This window comes from Podarcis muralis, chromosome 3, assembly GCF_964188315.1.
Source record: "Podarcis muralis chromosome 3, rPodMur119.hap1.1, whole genome shotgun sequence".
Taxonomy (NCBI): Eukaryota; Metazoa; Chordata; class Lepidosauria; order Squamata; family Lacertidae; genus Podarcis; species Podarcis muralis.
This window is the reverse complement of record NC_135657.1, coordinates 119428844-119442711: the sequence shown is the minus strand read 5'-3', so window position 1 is coordinate 119442711 and position 13868 is coordinate 119428844.

The window sequence follows — 13868 nt, the reverse complement described above, 5'->3', positions numbered from 1 at the left end:
GATTTTTAAATTTTGGCTAAATGTCTGGGAGGGGGGTGTTGTTTGGTACCATTAGTATCACAGAGTCGATGAGAGACCATGACCTTTGACTTGATCCAACTATAAACTCCAAATGCATGAGGTGTTTATGTTTGTGTGAGAGTGAGAATTGCTGCTTTTTGTTATCAGGGCCCATCTGAAACGCAGCTCTTCTTTCCAGTTGGCGGAGGGAACGGAAGCAGCCAAGGCCAGGCCAGGTGAGAGGTGGTGCCATTTGTGTGCCAGGTGATGGAGGTGGTCGGCAGGTTGTTTCCCTTCTCTTTTTTTGATAATAATTTTTATTAGTTTTCAATTACAATCCAATAGTATCCTCATTATAGGAATACCAATTTATAATACAATTACTAATACCAATTGTTCAAATACTGAATTATATAATTTAGATGAGATGGCCTCCCACATGCTAGAATTGATGGCTTGATTGTTTGCTTTATTTCTGTGTTCCAAAATCTTATTAATTTCCATTACATTCTGGTCACAATAATAATCCCTTATACAACAACTGCAATATTAATAACTTCTATTCATGTTGACACATTAAATAATTTATAAAACTACAAGTAAAGAACTCAAACTATATCCTTGTTCTTCCTGTGTGTGGCAATTATTTTGTCAGTGATGTTTCTTCCTGTCCTTGTGAGATGTTATGTCTTTCTTTCGCCCGGTTCTTGCTGTTCTCCATCATGCCTTGGGCAAGGCTGATATCCCACTGTTGTTCCTGAAATTTCTAAATTGCTCCGTTTCATGCTTCATTGTTTACAACTTTAACAGATGCAAAAATCACTGTGTCCCAATAAATAACCTGTTTTTACCCTTTTCCCTCTCAGCCTAGGAAGAAGAGTGGTCTGTTGAACTGCAGATGACTCAGTAGTGAACCTTATCAGTTCCTTGGCAAGTTCACAGACTCCTTTCATCCTTCTGTCCAACTGAAGATAAATGAGCAATTATACTTCCAATTAAATTAAATTCCAAGTCCTCTTAGCATTATTCAGTTCACTCCGTAAATAATAAAGGATAGGGAAGAGTCAGCTCTAAGTTTCCATCATAAACCTTTTGCAAAATAGAGCTTCCCTCCCTTTCTCCTGTTTTTTTACACACACAGTTCCGTTTAATATTACATTCCATATCGATAACCCAATTTCTTCCGTCCTTGCTTGTACAAATACAACTACATTGAACTAACATTAAGAGGAGGGTTGCCAAATCATAAACGTAGAGAAGAAAACTTTAAATAAAGAAACCATAAGCTCCCCTCCCCACACACCATCTTTTGCACCGAATGAAGTCTTACTCGTATCTCAAATTCAAACCTTAAAGTCTTTGCAGTTGTTATTGTTCTGCAGTTTGTGATCTCATCTCTTCTAGCATGTGCCTGTACTTTTGTCCAATTAAACTCTAATTAATTGGAGAACCTCTGCTTCTTATTGGTGGCATTGGAGGGTTTTTGGAGGCTTATTTTGTCCTTGATGTTTCTTCCTGTCCTTGTAAGACTTTTTGCACTCAGCACCTCCCTGCCTTCCACAATCCATGCCTGAGCGAGAGCCAGGTACCTAGACGAACTGCGAATGAAGTCCATCCCCCCCCCCCCATCCCTGGAGGGAATTTGCCATGATACTTACCTTCAATCATCCTGGGTTTTCCTTCACCAACAATCTCCTGCTGTCGTGGGAGCTGCCTCCATTAAGGCAGAGTGGAACCAGAAGCAGCGGGTAGTTTCCCTTCCATGACATCTGCTCGGACCCAGGCCTGGTGCTGGAGCCTAGCTCTGCTGTGTGCATGTCGGTGACAACTCCCCTGGTGCTGGAAATGGCTCCTTCCAGCTGGACCTGGCCTTGACCTGCCAAGCCACCAAGGTGCCCAGCAAGCCACTACTCCACTTCCACTTCTTGGTAGCACACAGCCATGGGGCGCATGGAGGGGCCAACCCCAAGATGCAGGTGGGCAATGACCCACGCAGCCCCGAGCCCCTCCACTAGCTGCTGTGCTTGCCCTTTGACCGCAGTGTGCCAGTGCAGATGGTGCTGCAGGAGCTGCTCTTCAACCACGGCTTCCAGCACCTCAAAGTTGCCTGGCAGGTAGAGGGGCAAAGTGGGGTGGGTGGGTGGTGGTCAGCTTCAGAGGGCGCTGGGGGGCAGAGAGGAGGTTTCAGAGAATGATAGGCATATCGGACCCTCAGGACCCCTTCCAACTCTACAGTTTGCTGATCAATGAACCCTGAGAGGCAGTGGGCGGCTGTCATCAGAATCTGGAGGGAAGGCTGGCTGCTGCTGTACTACTAATCCAAAGGACCTATCGCTCTTATGTCCCTGACAGATGGCATCTAACCTCTGTGTCTTAATGACCATCAGCAGTGGAATCCTATGTAAGTTTATGTGGGAATAGCCTACATATAGTAGGGATATTTCAAATGAGAGTTGTCATAGAGATCTGTAGTTAAAAGTAGAAGTCAGCAAATGTGTCCTCTTTTTTGCTCTCTAAAATATGGCAACCCTGCACAAGTTGGCACACTTCTTTCATAAATTGCTGGTAACACTGCAATGATTGACAATGTGCCCTTTTCCCAAGTGCAGTTGGCACAGGCTGCGCCCATCAGTGGGCAGCAATTTACTGTGGGCATCCATCTGTCTTGGGAGATAATGGAGGACCTGAAAGGCCTGTTGCACACCACCCCAATCTCCGACTGGGGCAAGGTTCCATAGATTCCAAGTGCTTACCCACAGTTTGTGTTTCCTTTTGGAATGAGGGACAGCGGAGACTGGTGTCTTTAGGATATATGGTTTATTTACACATATATACACATAGCCTGAGCCTACGATGGAGGGGTTCACAGCATTAACACCCCAAAAGGGTCTAGTTTCTCCCACAGCCACAGTCTTAGATTCAAACAGAAATCAAACTTTGCTTTCAAACCTTGCTCTGACTCTCCAGCTTGCCCTTTTTAACTCTAAACTCAGGCTTTGTCTGAGGGGCGCAACCCATTTGGTGTTAGGCATCCAGGCGATTACTTCAAAACAGGAAGCTCACCTGGCTTATATTTTAACAGTTGCTGGATCCAGGGGTTAGAAGGAACTTGCATTCGTGCATACAGCCTACTCCCCCCCCCCATCGCCCAAACTCATAATAAGCCTGAGAAAAGGCAGGAGAGGTGCCCTGAGGTGTATGAAGCAACAGAGAGAAACCAAGCACAAAAAGAACAGAAGGGGGAAGGGAAAGACTAAACCTACAGATGATTTTTTTTTTTTTAATGTTAACAGCCTAGCTCAATCTCTGATGGGACAAGTGAAGAGAAAGTCCTCGCTTGATGTTGCAGCAGTCAAAAGTGACTGAGTGGGGAGCTGGGAGCAAAATTCCCTTAAGTGCATAGGGTAGAGCTGCCGGACAAAATGCTAGCTGAACTCTAGGAAATTTCAAAACCACGGGTGGTATTCAGTGCTAGTCCTACTCAGAGTAGACCTATTGAAATTAATAGACATGACTAGCTTGGGTTCATTAATCTTATTGGGACTACTTTGTGTAGGACAACAAGAGGCCCCCAGCTAGCCTGCCACTCTCAGGTGCAAGACGGAGAATGCTGTCCTGCTATCAGTACACAGTCCTACTTCAGTACACAGACGGTTGTCCTTTGCCAGACCTGCTGTTTCTGTTTTCTATAAGGTTAGTACACATTCAACCCATACCACTTTTTAAAACCTCCAAGCCTGCCAACACCTTATTCGTGTGACTGTAATTTGCTTTAACTGTTTTTAATTCTAAATTCTGAATTGCTATAACCCTGCTTGTGAAGGGCTGGTGATAATAATAAAATAAGAACAGTAACAATAATAAGTACTCTGCTGAACTAGTTTGTGGAACTGATTGTTTGTAGGCCATCTTAATACTATACTACAATTCCTAAAGGGGACAGTATTCTGCTGAACTTACGAGCTGTTTCACCACTGAAGAGTCACTGGAATTTCAATAGGGTTTTTAATCTCTTCCATTTCTCCAGTCTAGATGCTAGAACCAGTGTTTCTACAAAAGCTATATTTGGGTCAAGTACATGTGCCATCAGCTACTCTGCAAGCTGAAAATGTTAACGCTCCCCAAACTGGAAGTTAGAAGTGTATAAAACAGAACACCCCTGCCTCACTCCTCAAAAGGAAAGGCAGTGCTTTATTGCTTTAGCTAATAGAGAAGTTGCAAGAAGGATCCCAAATAAAGCTTCTAGCATCACAGTTATTTTAAAACAGATTGCTCTCAAAGTGCTTTGTGTATGTGGAAGTGGGATCATTGAACTTGTAGAGGTAATGATGCAATAAAAGATCCTTTTGCTCTTAAACAGTCTGATTTGGTTCCTAGTTTTGGTAGAACTAAACTGGCTAAAACTGGGCTGCAAGACTACCTGAAACCCTGCTATGTTTATATTTTTAAATATCTTTTCCTCTACATTACAGTTGTATGCCATCTGCCTGAAGCAAAATTTAAACAGTCAAGTCAGAAATACGGAAACCCTCCACCAAAAAACCCCCGTCAGTTTATTATGAAAATGTTGACAGACCCTTAAATTACCACAGTGCTCCTGGGCACTGTTACAATTCCTATTTTACTGTGAATTTCAAAAGGAAAGAAACAAACTTATTTTCCCTGCAGCCCATTATTAAGACATATACTCAGGCGACTGCAGAGACAGCTAGTATACATACTTTAGCATGTACCTACATTAACTCTAATAGCCTCTTAATTTCCTTTCCCATCACTCTGAGGAATTAGAGAAAGAATTTATTTTTGACTCTATGCGCACAACTTCAATTCACCTTCTGGTGTTCTCCCATGTCATCTCCACATGGAGGTGAAAGAAGGACAGAACTGCATTCTGGCTTCCTGCAGTATTGTTTGGGAGGTAGGGCAAGGGAGTAGAATTACTATTGCAAGTAATTCTGAGTCTACTGAAGTCAACAAATGAATCCACAGTGTGCTTATATGTCTGTGTTATCTGACTCTTCAGCAGGGAATGGTTTGCATATTTCACATTCAAGACAGAAGCCTTTTGGTCCTGGAGTGAATTTGAATGAAGGTCCAAATGGGATTGCAGCCCATGACTTACAGCATGAAACTGTCCCACTAAATGATACTTCAGTTAAACTATTCTAGATTAGTATCAAGGGAGGTAGACGTGTTAGTCTTTTGAAGCAAAAATATTGTGGTACCTTGTTGAATAACACATTTATTATGGTGTATGCGTTTGCAAATCTGAATCTTCTCCTTTCCGATTCGTGATGCTAAACTACAACACCCATCATCCCCGATCACTGGCTGTACTTTGCTGGGACCGACTGAGCATTGGAGTCTAAAGCAGCACTGAAAGGGCACCAGGTTCCCCACCATAGTTCTGGGGGAGGAATCCGACACCCTTGCTAAGGCAATTGTTGCTTCAGGGTTAGCATTTTGGGTTGCCAGCTGCAATGACTCCCCATCTCCCCACCATGATGTTCCCAGGCTTCTTCTGACTCCCCAAAAATCAGTTGTACAAAATTTAACAGCACATTTTCCTTTACATAGGATAATACAGAGATCTTGTGCAAGACTGATAAGTAGCTATACTGAAATTATGATAAAGCAGTCTTGCACAATACCTCATTACTATTATTACTGTTATAATAATAATAAAATTCCCCCAAGGTACAACCTCCAAGGTAATCCACCACATGTGTTGAGCTCTTGATTCAGTGTCTGCTCTGAACAAGGCTTCTAAAATTCTAACTTGCCTTCAGCAGGTGGAAATCTATATAAATAAGCAGGCTGTTCTCCACTGGGCCTCAAGAACCAAAAGGGCTAGGTTGTGCTCAGGTGAGAAGCAATGAGAAGTAGAGTGGGATGATAGAGACCACCCTCTTAAATGTCACCAAGCCACATGACAAACTGCACACCAATTTTAAAAAGTGTCCTGATGACCAGCAGTTCCTGCAGATGTACAGCAGGTTATTGTCACCCAGCAGATTTTCTGCTGTAAAAGGAAATCCAGATTACGGTAAATGTTAATGATGATGAGGATGTGATGATGAAGATGATTATGTACAGGCTGGCATTTTAAAGATGTCACGTGGACAACTGCAAAAGACTAGGGAGCGAGCAGCATTGATTCCAGAACCAACCTCTGTCTGGAAGCACACTTCCTTTGCAGGATCTGGACCCAGGATTTCTAAGCAGGCAGCTTGGTCAGCCAAGCAGCAAGTTCCAGCTCCCCACATAACCTCAGAAACTGCTCTTGGACAAGTCTTTAACCCTCGGTGTAGAAAGAAAGACGGACAGAAAGACCGGCTGGAGGAAACACTCACTTACCAGGGAGGGGAAAGGCGGGGTCTCCTAGCTGCTCTTATCACACCGGTCACAAGCGGCTGCTTCCTCTGTCCTTCTAGGCTAAGCCAGCAAAGGCGGCCTTTCTTCCGCAAGAAAGGAGGCTGTTTCTCCCCTAAGGGACTGAATTGGACCTGAAGCCGAAAGTCGAGAGAAGGTCCTTGAACCTCTCGCCTCACCGCGCTTGGTGCTGCGCCTCCGCGTAGGGAAGGACGCTTAAGCACATAATAAAGGCACCATGCCTTGCGTAGCGGGGACTCCAGGTGCTTTGGGCCCCCGAAGGCCCTGGCTATGCCTCGAGAAAGCTGTAGAGGGCGCCCTCCTTCCGCGCCGTTTCCATTTCCCAGGCGCTGCGCAAAAGGCGCAGCTGGGAGGCAGGAAAGAGCCAGTGAGCACCTGGGAGCCGCTGACACCGCCCGCCCGCCCGCCCCCCACCCCAGCAACTGCCAGTAAACTGGCCAACTTTTTATCAGGCAGTGAGTGCCGGTGCCTTGAGCGGAGGCGCGGAAAGCAAGCATCTTTGCGCTTGCAACCGCGCAATTGTTTAAAGGCACAGGAGATCCCAGACTGCAAAATTAAATACTTGGCAAGCCTAGCTCTGGAGTTCAGTGGCGCTGCCCTAGTCCAGAGTCGGGGTGAATATTCTTACCTCCCTCCGCCTCTCGGAAACAGTCCCCTGTCACACACGGGTACATCGCACACGCAAATTTCAGGGATTATTTCTAATATAATCTTTGTCTGAGTCTTTGGAGTTTTGTGACAGGCATGTTGGTGTCGATCTAGTTGGTGCGAATAATCTGGCCAGCCGGTGAGCTGGAGGGTCGTTTCCCGCAACCATCTAGGCGGACTTAACTGGAGTCCGCGCAATGTTTTTCGTTGGAGACAATTCGCACGTTTAGCTGCGCGTGTAATTGAGGGACTCGGTAAATAATTACCATCCAACAAATCAACCAATCACTTTCCCCAAATTTCGTGGGATTCTCATCTTAGTCTAGCTCTGTGACTCTTACAATGTGATCAAGCCTTACGTGGAACATTTGAGTGAGTTGGGTATGTTTAGCCCTAGACAACATGAGACTGAGAGGAGATATGATCTTCAAATTTATCAAGGCCTTCTCCTGCTCCGGAGGGAAAGATGGCTTCAAGTTACAACAAAGGAGATTCCGACTAAACATCAGGAAGAACTTTATGACAGAAAAAGCTGTTCCACAATGGAACCGACTCCTTCAGAAAGTGGTGGACTTCATTGGAGGTTTTTAAGCAGAAGGAGGCTTTAGTTGAAATCCCTGGTTTCAGGGGGTTGGACTAGATGACCCTCGGCGTCTCTTCCAACGCTACAATTCTGCGAATGTCTATCTACAGCAAATACGAAATAGTCTTCCCTTGCATTTAAAAGGTTTTTCCCCCGTATATAGCTTCCGAATTGCCGACGGCTACCCTACACGTTAAAACTGCAATCCTATAGATACTTACCCGGGTGTAAGTCTCTTTGAATTCCAAGGGGCTTACCTCCAAGAGACACGGATAGACTTGCACTACTAGTTATATAGCAGGACAGTAAAAGTTAAAAGACCCAAACCGCTGTCTAAATCCTTCCGCTATCTTCCCGGTGCCTCTTCTCAAATTCCTCGCGTCGGCTTCACAGCCATCTGGACGCTGTAACCTTTCCTGCCTCGTTCCACACCCGAGCAAAATTCCTCCCAGGGCGAGCCCGGGTGGCGGCCAAGGCTCAACCCGCCCTTTCCCCAGCGCCCGGCCAGAGATGCTGGAGAGGAACCCGCTGCCTGTTAGTGTGGACATTATTGCTGAGGGGCGCAGGATGGATCGACGGTCCTGGAGGGCAGCTTCCTCTGTGGAATTGAGACGGACTGGAGCTCAGCGACAAGAGCACCTGCTTGCACGCAGAAGGGGCCAAACTCAGCCCGCACCATCCGGGGGGGGGCGGGAGCGGTGTCCCCCGCCTCTGGGATTTGGGAGAACCTCTGAGCGCGGTGAATCTGTGTTTTATTTCTGGCATTGCTATCCCACCTTTTCCTTCAAAGAGCTCCAGGTGGGCGTGCATGGTTCCTCTCCTTGGTTCATGCCCACAACAACCCTGTGAGGTAGGTTAGGCTGAGAGATGGTGACTAGTCACCCAGTGAGCTTCATGCCTCAGCGGGGATTTGAACCCTGCCCTCAAGGCCTAGCCCGAACCCTGCTGGGTGGCATATGTGCTTTCTGCTGGGCACTCCGGAGCTTTGCCAGCGATCCCGGAAATAGCCCTGCTCCGGTACTCCTGCAATCTTTCCTTTCCCTCTCTGCGGATTACCGGTACTTGCTGCTACTATTGCCTGACAGCATCCTAAAAAGCAGAGACATCACCTTGCCAACAAAGGTCCGTATAGTTAAAGCTATGGTTTTCCCAATAGTGTGATATATGGAAGTGAGAGCTGGACCATAAAGAAGGCTGATGGCCGAAGAATTGATGCTTTTGAATTATGGTGCTGGAGGAGACTCTTGAGAGTCCCATGGACTGCAAGAAGATCCAACCTCTCCATTCTGAAGGAAATCAGCCCTGAGTGCTCACTGGAAGGACAGATCCTGAAGCTGAGGCTCCAATACTTTGGCCACCTCATGAGAAGAGAAGACTCCCTGGAAAAGACCCTGGTTTTGGGAAAGATGGAGGGCACAAGGAAAAGGGGACGACAGAGGACGAGATGGTGGGACAGTGTTCTCGAAGCTACCAGCATGAGTTTGACCAAACTGCGGGAGGCAGTGGAAGACAGGAGGGCCTGGCGTGCTCTGGTCCAGGGGGCCACGAAGAGTCGGACACGACTAAACGGCTAAACAACAACTACTACCTGACGCCTTGCGGTAGTGGTGAGGCAACGCGCGCCGTTTCCGTTACTGCTCCCTGCCTCGCACCGGGATCTCCTGGGCACAATCCAAAGAGGACAAAGGCGCGCCTGCTTTTAGAAATCCGGGTTGCTAAAGTGTGCAGCGGTGTGCTTCGAGCTTCTCTTGGGAGCTACGGTGGTTAGACTGCCACAGATTTCAATATCCCTGGATTGACCCGAACTGCAATTCAGGAGTGAATTCATGACGACCGTTTGCCAAGTGGTGACTTGACAGCTGTACGCCTGTAACCACTTGGTAGGGCTGTCTTTATTCTTTTGCCAAGTATGAAAAAAATCTTTCGACTGATCAGAAAGCCTGCAAACCAGAGAAGCCTCTGTCAAGATTCTCCCTCATCGTTTGGCAGGACACTAAAAACGACCCGATTGGGAAATCAGGTTACCTGCACTCCATAGACACCTGTGCTTTAGACACAGGTGTGCTTTAAAATCACAGCTATTGCGATGGGCACCTGCCACACCCGATTTTTTTCTTTCTTATTCCAGAGTTGTCTGTGCATATGCCACCCGCGTCCCTGGACACATGTCCTGCCTACGCAACATCCCTTGCCCATCCTGCACGTTATCCCCGAATTCCCTTGTGAGCGCGACAGGATCTTAGTCATGCCAGCCCTCAGAGCTAGAGCCGTCCACTTGGACTGCGCAGAAATGCAGCTGGGCGGAGCGATGGGCCCAGTTATAGAGCAGCCATGGAGCCCTTGCCATTCCGGCCAGATGAACAGTGACTCCTCTCTGCGACTTTCCAGCCTAAGAAAGTTTCCTTTCCACTCATTACACAACCCCATTGGTTTCAACCAGACCGGCATTCAGGTGTTAGGACCGCGGTTTAAGCCGGTTTTATCTGACCAGCTGGGAGGGAATCAGTATTCCAATTCTGAATTAATCGCGAACATGACTTGGGAGCGTAGAACTAGGTAAAAGTAATTTAATTCCAAATAAGGCGTTCTTAGAACTGAGGTGTGAGACTCCCATTGCAGACTAACTGGGTGAGTTTGTTAACCACTCATTTGGCACATAAAACCACCATGATTCCTACCTAACCAGAAATGGACATTGTCACGGATTCTGAAGCCAACTATAACAAGCAAGAGACATATTGAAGTGGGAGTGAGTTAAAGATCTGTCTTTTAATTTATTCACTTTGAAGACGGGAAAAATTAAAGGAGGCAAGAAAAAGGACTCTGTAATTTAACCAGCAATATTAGGACACCGACACTGCCCCCAGGTTTGTGCTTTAAATGTTTTATGTAATTTAAAACAAAAAAAATTCCTTCCAGTAGCACCTTAAAGACCAACTAAGTTAGTTCTTGGTATGAGCTTTCGTGTGCATGCACACTTCTTCAGATACCATCTGAAGAAGTGTGCATGCACACGAAAGCTTTTTTGTTTTGACTATGGCAGACCAACACGGCTACCTATCTGTAACTGGAATTATGTAAGTTAATTTATACATAAATTAAACGTTTTTGGTTGTTCTTAATTATATTTTTGTCTTTTGAAAGTTGCCTTAACTCTTTGAGCTTTTTTAAAAGATTTCCCCCCAATTATGTTACATTCGCAGTTACAGTTACTGCTGCTTTAACAACTCGGTCCAAACCGCACTTAAGTGTCTTCTGATGTAAGCGGCTTTACACTTGATCCCAAACATACTTTACTTGGAAGTAAATCCACATGAGTTGAGTGGAACTTGCTTCTTAAATAGATGCGTTTAGGATTAAGGGCTTAACCTTTGGCTTAATTTAGGAGTGATAGGCTTGCCTCTTCCACTTACTGAAGGTTTATCACAACATTTCTGCATGTCAGTTAAGCCTGCTTAAAAGCATTTCCTATATTACTGTTTTTTTAAGTGCTGGACCTTTCATAGTGTTGAAAGATTCTGGCCGCTCAGTACTAAAATCTAATAAACAATTCAGGTTAGTGTGCTTAACCATAAATATCGAGCTCGTGCACAAGATCACTGGTTCTTTGGTTATTTCACGCTCTATCTTTGGGCAAATGTTATGTCCCGCCCCCCAAACATACTGTGATTGCAAACGGGCAAAACCACGAAAGTATCGTCAGTTGTGAAAAATCTTGTCTTCACATTAGAAAACCTTCCTATTATTAATGGTGAAATGAACTTCCTCCTTGTAAACTTTATTTCATTCGCCACAAATTATAACTACACTAAATTATTACTAGCAAGCGAGTTCGTGGTAGTCAAACCTGCTTCGATATTTGCATATAAAAGCACGTTTTTGAAGTTTCATCATGACAAGATCGTGTAATTTTATTGCATACATTTAATGTGCCAGCTTAAATCCGTCTCTGCCTGGGGTTATTCAGACGTCAGTTTACGTCAGACCATGTTGGGCAATGGCCCACCCGCCCCCGGGAGATTAAAACCACCACCGAGAAAATCGGTTGGCTTTAACCAAATAGAACTTCCACTAGCTAATCAAAAGGTAAATATTGCGAGGAAAACACCGCACACTCCCGCTCATCCCTTCGGTAAACTTGCCACTTTCTGGGGGAAGAATAACCGGGGGGGGGGGGAGGCAGGCAGGGCGGGGGCGCCGCGGTTCGCCTCTCTCGAAAGCCCCTTGCGGGACAGCGCCTCCTCGCCCGCCCGCCCGGCCGGCCTCCTCCTCCTCGGCGCGGCTGCTGCTGCTGCTGCAACTCCTCGGCGGGTGGCCTGAGGACGGCGGGGAGGAGCGAAGCTGCGCGGGCTGCGGCGAGGCCCCTGCGGCTGGAGGCTGCGCTGCTGGGCGCTTCTTCCGCGGGCTGCCAGCCCGGCGTCTTCTTAATTAAGTCGCCCAGTCTGAACAATGGCTGCGCGGAGAGGGAGGCGCGAGTCGCCCCCGCGCAGCCGGGAGAAAGATCCAGCCGAGGGCGCAGAGAGGGGGCGGGGGGGGAGTTGCGCCCCAAGCGAAGGGCAGGCGGCGGAGAGGGGAGCCCGGGGGGGGGCTGCCAAGGTCTGGGGGGGGGGAGCTTGCGCTATGTATTCCAAGGATCTCAGCGTGGCCTGCATGGTTCTCATCATCCCAATTTCATCTTCACAACAACCCCGTGAGGGAGATTAGGCTCAGAGATGGTGTCTGGCCCAAAGTCCCGCAGTGAGCTTCATGGCTGAGCGGGGGTTCAAATCCTGCTATCCCAGGTCCAACCGGACTCCAGGTTCCCCGCCCAGCCCGACTCTCGAAGTGAGGTGCACGTTGCCATCTCAAGAGACCCCGCTCCACCCGCCCCTAAGCTCAGTAAACCCGAGAGTCTTTCTCGTTTCCTAACTGCGCGCAAAAGGCAAATGAGGACACCCTCGAGGAGGAAGAGTTGCGCAAAAGGCGGAGGAAGAGGCTTCTTGGAACTGACTGGGTGCAAAAGAGGTTACGCCAAGCAAAGCGCGGCGGCAGGAGTGAAACTCTTCTTGGGTTGAAGTGCTTGCTCGTGCGCTGCGTTCTTCTCTCGCACGCGGGCGCGCGCACACGTTGCTCCCTGTTGCTAAAACAGAAACAGGTTGTTCACGCGCGTCCGCCTGTCGGGGAGTCGCTGCTCGAGCTGCGACTCCATTGCCTCTCCAGCAAGTCGGGTGACTTATCCCGCGCTGTGTTCTCGTTGGCAGCCCCCGCTCTCTCCTAGTGGGCAAAGGGGGGGGGGGCGGAGAGAAGAGTCGCTCAAGAAATCTCCCTCCGCAGATCCTCCGTTTTGCCATTCTGCCTGTTTAATATCGGGCTGACTACTGTGGCCTCTGGTTTAAAGAAGCTTGGTTTGCAGTCCTGCGCAAGGTGACTCGGAAGCAGGCCGCTAGTGAGTCACAGTGAAGTGCTCTGGCTTGATCCGTTTCCTTTCCTTAACGATGGGCTGTTGCTTTCAGACGCCAGCACAGATCCAATTCATAGATTTAAAAGAAAGAAGGACGGCAGGCTTTGCAAGAGCATTTCTCTCCCCGCTCCCCGTACAAATGCAAGGAAATCTTTCTTTTTAAACTTACTGCCCCGATCCACGCCTCCACACCCACCCACACACCAAAGTGGATATATTTTTGCTTTTCTCTTGTGCCTTTATTAAAAATACCATTATTGTTTGCTCTGATCTACACTTGGGCTCTACAAAGCACGTTTAGTTCTTTAGCTTCCGTGAGCGATGAGAGTTGAGGGTGTGTGTGTCCTAAACTGCAAGAAGCAGCTCTGCAGCCCTTGGCGGAGAGGGGGCAAAAGGGCACCATCCCAAATGCTCAGGTCCTTTTCCTTCTGAAGACATCAGGAAAAGCGTGGAGGCAGGACTCAACCCTGCCGCTCACTAACAAGCAATACCATTAAAAATCTTGAAACATTGCGTTTATGAAGTTGACTGAAATTCCCTCTCCGAGCCCCTCACCCGACCCACTCACCCATAGGAGTCAACTCCTAGGAGCCGAGATCCCTTGCCCCCCCCAAATAATATTTGAAGGGGCTGTGTCCCCCCCCAAAGTTGATGGGCATTGTCATTCAAATAGTGTGCCTGTGCCGCGTCATGTGATCGATTATGCAGGGCAGGGCTTACCTGGGAGTCCACAAAATATTATTCAAGTTGGCACTCCGGCCCTCACCCGAGAACCAAACCAAATCTTTATTACGGTCAAAGACC